At 38.2% G+C, this 5906-nt stretch overlaps 1 long non-coding RNA gene across 1 annotated transcript; it reads left to right on the forward strand.

Moving 5' to 3' along the window:
- The first annotated feature begins 480 nt into the window (after nucleotides 1-480).
- Nucleotides 481-3878, forward strand: LOC137045184 (uncharacterized). The gene is made up of 4 exons (XR_010898714.1): nucleotides 481-606; nucleotides 2087-2238; nucleotides 2347-2436; nucleotides 2987-3878. It is a non-coding gene; the product is annotated as an uncharacterized lncRNA (long non-coding RNA).
- Nucleotides 3879-5906: the final 2028 nt, after the last annotated feature.

The following is a 5906-nucleotide window of genomic DNA, read 5'->3' on the forward strand; positions in this document are numbered from 1 at the left end:
CAATTAGATAAGGGAGACACATACCTGTTCCTGATCCATCTCTTGTCCACTTTCAACTAGTTCTGATTTCTGATTCCTGATTTCTTTGAGGGGAGTGTCTATGGGCGGATAAATGTGTGGGCTTTTTCAGATTTTTCGATCTAATTGACAAAATTGACCCACGCAATTTACATATGAATGTACCACACTGAAAAAAGTATAACTTTAGTGTTGTTCGTTTAATGTGTATTTTCTCATTGAAATAGCTTAATTTTTTTAATTTTTTCATGTCAAGTAAACATTTTAGCTTAGATTTATGGTTCAATCCATTTTTTTACATTGACAGAATCTAAATGGGCAGCGGGACATTAAACTGAATTTATTAATTTGATCAGAGCATTTTTTTTTTAGATTAAGCAGGATTTGCACATGCGCATTGTTGACTTGCAGATCCCGCTCTCTGTGGTTCAAAAAAAAAAAAAAAAAAAAAGTCTGAGAAGTTGAGAACTGTCTGAGAAGAACACAGCACGAACTTGAGCGGTGGCCGTGACGATAACGTTACATTTCAACGGACGTCAGACCCATCCAGCCAGGCTCCGAGACAGAACTACGAGGAACATTGATAAGGTAAGAGAAACTTTGTCTAACTTACCGTTAACGTTTTTACCTCACGTATATCTGACGGGACTTGAGTCTGGCCGTAATTTCAGCGCTGACGCTTGATAGCGTGTAAATTAACTTTTAAGATAGCACTCGAAATGTTCGTAATCTTTATTCAAACTATAACGTTCGGTTATTTTAGCCCCTCATTGGGCGGGTGAGTAATAACCTAAATGCATGCAAACTGTCTAAATTCATTTTGTGGGGGCATTGACCGTGTCAAGGGAAAGAGTTAACAATAACATTTCTCGAAACAAGTGCAGTTATAGCCTATATAAGCTACAATATTTTCTGCTTAACTTTTATTAGACTCCAGTTCAAAAGAAAAGTGTGTTTTTTCGCTGAGCACATTCTCTGCAGTCCGAGCGCGCTGAAGCGCTTGCTCATATATCTGAGGTAAATCATTAACACCATCACTGCTTACAGTATTGAACTAAATACATTACAATCGCCTAAAACGAATAAGCAGGTTACTTTTCGGAAAAAGAGTGCTCCCGAGTCTGTGTTTCTCACAGTTTGCGTGAATCGCGGCACAGTTCCACACACACACAAAATACTGGCAGTTCAATAGTGAAACTCGCAGCTCTTAAAGGGGCCACACTCTATTCCAGCTCTTAAAGGGTTAGTTCACCCAAAAATGAAATTAATGTCATTAACTCCTCACCCTAATGTCGTTCCTTACTTTTAAGACCTCCATCTTCACACACAGTTTAAGATATTTTATATTTTAGTCCCAGAGCATATGCAGTCAATGCCCACTTTACTGTCCATTTCCAGAAAGCTAATAAAAACATAATCAAAGTAGTCCATATGTGACATCAGTTGGTTGATTAGATTCTCTTGAAGCATCGAAAATACATTTTGGTCCAAAAATATCAAAAAGACTTTATTCAGCATTGTCTTCTCTTTCGTGTTCCTAAAAAAAGATTAAAACGGTTCGTGAATCAGTGAATTGATCAATGATTCGGATCGCCAATGTCACGTGATTTCAGCAGTTTGGGAGTTTGACACGCGATCCGAACTGCTGAAATCACGTGACATTGGCGATCCGAATCATTGATTAATTCACTGATTCATGAACCATTTTAATCTTTTTTTGAGGAACACGTCGTAGATTGAAAGTCATAGTTTTTGTGATACTTGGACCAAAATGTATTTTCGATGCTTCGAGATTCTAATTAACTAACTGATGTCACATATGGACTGCTTTGATGATGATTTTATGAAAGTGAATGTTTTAGGTCGGCATATAGCAGAGAATAGAATGGGCACACGACTACTCGTTTACGTATGGCATTTGCCATACCCTGGCATTCCACATTTTTAGACCTAACTGTTGATTCACTAATGAGTTGTTGTTGTTGTTGTAATTTAGTACGGTTGTGCTGGGGATTCTGTTTTGTGTTCACCATCTTCTAAACTTATTTCTGTATGCTCTACTTTTAAGATCAATTTAAGTTCATGCGAATTACAACAGTTCCTTTGGTGACAAGTTGGATTACAAGTTCTTGGTGCAGTTGGACAAGCACTCCACCAAACTGTTGGAGGTCATCAGGAGCAAGGGAGGAGTCCACCAGGACATTGCAGGTTTTAGATGAGGTATCTATGAATTTGATAATCAGTGGGATCCATGGCTGAATAGTGTTTTTTTTTTTTTTTTTTTTGGTAATTGTTTAATTTTAATTCATAGTTATTGTTCTTACTCAGACTGCAGACATCACCATCAGAAGAGAATGCATCCTCAAATCTCTGATCTACCTCGGCGAACCTTTTGCGCACCTTTTCAAAGAATACCAGGTAAGGGCATCTCTCTCACTTGCTCACACAAATAACACCTACAGACTAACATGGTCATAGTCTAGGTTTTCCTAGCCACTTTTAATAAATAGGGGTGTGATGAGAAACTCAGCTCACAAGATGAGATTTTAACACTATTTATGAGAAATCTTTGATGCTGAATTTTGAGCTGTGAACACTTAGACCATGTCCAGACGTACCAAAACAATCTTTTTTTTCCTTGTCTTCCCTGGAACACTGTCAAAATAAGTGTGTCCAAAGGAATCCATTTGCAAATGACTTAACACCTATATGCTATGTAAAATCCATGCCTGGTCCTCTCTCTTCCTTCACTGTCGTCGCTCCTCCTTTTATTCTCCCTTCACTCCTCTGTGAAAGCTCTGAGACCAGTGTGACGTGCAGTTGGCACTGATCATCCAATTACTTACCGGCTTCGCTTTGCTCTCACTCGTCACGCGCCTATTCAAGTTCAGTTTAGAGTGTGTAAGAGCTGAAAATGGGAGAGTTCTGAAACTATAATGTACTTATTTTCTCTTTCTTTTTTATGCAGGAAAATGAGATTGAAGAACTGGAGCAAACAACCATGGCGATCTTTATCACTGGGAAAGAGGATCCTCTTCATCCACCAAAAGACATTAAAATTGTCATTGAAGGATCAGAGGTCCGGAACCTGCTTGCTATATTGCATACAAATAGGTTATATTTAAAGGTTTAGTTCGCCCAAAAACGAATATTCTGTCATTAAAGGTCCCGTTCTTCGCAATTCTATCTTTCAAACTTTAGTTAGTGTGAAATGTTGCTGTTAGAGCATAAATAATACCTGTAAAATTATAAAGCTCAAAGTTCAATGCCAAGCGAGATATTTTATTTAACAGAAGTTCCCTTTCAAAGCCTACAGCGAACAGCCGGTTTGGACTACACCGCTGCACTTCCTGCTGTAATGACGTCACTAGAACCGTTTGTTGACTAACGCTCCGCCCACAAGAACACGCAAAATAGGGGGCGTGGTCTCGTTGCTCTCCTACGTGGAGAAGAGCGCGCATTCAGCGCTTGCATCGCCCCGTTATGGTAAGAGGCGGGACCTTTCCGGGCAAAGTGCGCTAAGCTGCTGTCCAATCACATCACGGGAAGCGCTGGCCCAATCAGAACTCTTTATGGGTCTTAAGAGAGAGAAATGACATTGGTGTCATTAAAGGCCTGTCTGAGCCATCGGATTTCAACTAAAATATCTTCAATTGTGTTCCGAAGATGAACAGAGGTCTCACGAGTGTCGAACAACATGAGGATAAGTGATTAATGACAGAATTTTTATTTTTGGGTGAACTAACCCTTTAAATGTAGAGCTTACAGCTCTGTATCAGAAACTGATGCAGTGTTCACTGTTCACTGTCTGAGGAGCAGTTCCAGGATTTGTCTCTGGTGTTCAGCTGAAAGAGACTGTTCATCATATACATTTATGGACATGAAATACATTTGTATCTTAATATTTTAATTGTATTTTAGGATGTTTTATGGCGAACTGTGTTGTCAGGACAAACATTCCTAATTTAATATTACTACTAATGTGATGTCATCAAGTGGTGATTTGATTATTTGTAACAAATTTGTATTTTTGTGTGAAGCAGACTGTTCTTCATACATGTGAACATGTTCATTGAACAATAAATATAAATGTGTTCTAAAGGAAAGTGTTATGATAGTCATTGATCAAAATGTTTTAAAAGCTTTTTTTTTGTTTTGATTATACATTTTAAATAATGACATCTTGATTTGAGACAACCTAAAATAATTAATTTACTTTGGCCTATAAATATTACTTTGTTTTAATTTAAATAATTAGTTTATCCCAACATAAAATAATGATTTGTTAGTTTGATCCAATTTAAAATAATTAGTTTGTTCCAATCTAAAATAATTAGTTTGATCAACCTTTAAAAAGTGGTTGCATGGATTTAAACTTTTCAAATTAAACTAAATTAAATTATTTACTTGAGTCAATGTAAAATATTTCGTGTGATCGATTACTTCAATTTTTTTAAGTTGATCCAAGGGTTTTATTTTTTCAGTGCAGTGACTACAGAAAAATAGCTTCAGCTTTCGTTTTTTCTGCTCTGACAGCCGCAAGACCACAGCGAATGTGGAATGAGTGAGTTAGAAATCAGAAATGGTGAGAGAACATTGAGATTTTACATTTGTCCTCCTCAAACCAAACTTGGTCTTCAACCGACAAAGTTTAAATCCCATCTGGCTAGTACGTTTCCCATAATGTTTCCGCATTAGGTCAGTAGGCGGAGAGTAGGCAGTTTTGAGCACATTCGACACGAGCGTTTACACTACGGTCAAATGTGTTTTCAACTACCTCTGGAAGTGGTTGAAAGTTGACATCAAAATGTTTTAGATCCCGTTTACTCCTGTATTTAGTGTTATCCACTTGTAATCCAATCAATACCAAGTGTAAACAGGACTTTTGTGTATTAATGATAGGCCTATTCTATAATTTACAGCAAGATATCAGGAGTGTAAAAAGCTAAGTAGTTGAGTAACTGAGTTGTGTAGCAGCTAGAGTACTTTTCTTTGTGAAGCTTGAAGAGGTTATCATCTCAGTATAGAGTTCAGCACATTGACATCTGACATGGTTCTTTTTAAAGTTTTAGATTCTGTGGTGGGTTAGATGTAGAAAAGTTCACTATTTTAGTTTTTAGCTTAGCATAGTTGTGTTATTTTTGTTGCTCTGCGCCTGCATAGTGTAGCTACCTCTCCTGTTTGCCTGTTTTTGGTTAGAAATAATATGAGAGCCTAAATGAGCTCTACTGCCTCAAGTTCCTTCCTTAAACTAGCTAAACATCCCATGGATTGGGTCTGTTCTGCTGTCTCTGGGTTGAACGTGACCTTTCTGCTGAACTGTCACAGCACAGGCCTGTCAGTGGTGTTGTTCAGGGCTGTCAGTGTTCTAGAATAGAGTAGGAGTTTGCAGGATCCATTCCTGGATATGGCTTGGTAATGAGCGATAGCTGCATTTGGCTTGGTTTACTGGCAGCCCACGTTAGATAAATGGGGATCCTGACTGCCCGACGCAAGCAGGCTCAGCCTACAAGCTGCCAATAGGGATCAGGTTGCATTATGAAATTAAAAATATGCACACTATTATTGCTTGTATTTTAATACAAGGTGCTACTGGTTCTGCCCCTCCATTTGCACTTGGAGACAATTCACAACAGCATGACAACAGTAGAGCTTTCTATATGGTTGTGATTCCTGTGATATTACCAAAATAATAGCTATGAGTTGTAGTTAGCTTTGGAAAGTTTTGACTCATTTGGAAAGTGTGCTGTTTGTGCTAGTTACTTAAATAAAACACTTTCTTACACACACACACACACACACACACACACACACACACACACACACACACACACACACACACACACACACACACACACACACACACACACACACACACACACACACAC

Source organism: Pseudorasbora parva, chromosome 17, assembly GCF_024679245.1.
Source record: "Pseudorasbora parva isolate DD20220531a chromosome 17, ASM2467924v1, whole genome shotgun sequence".
Lineage (NCBI taxonomy): Eukaryota > Metazoa > Chordata > Actinopteri > Cypriniformes > Gobionidae > Pseudorasbora > Pseudorasbora parva.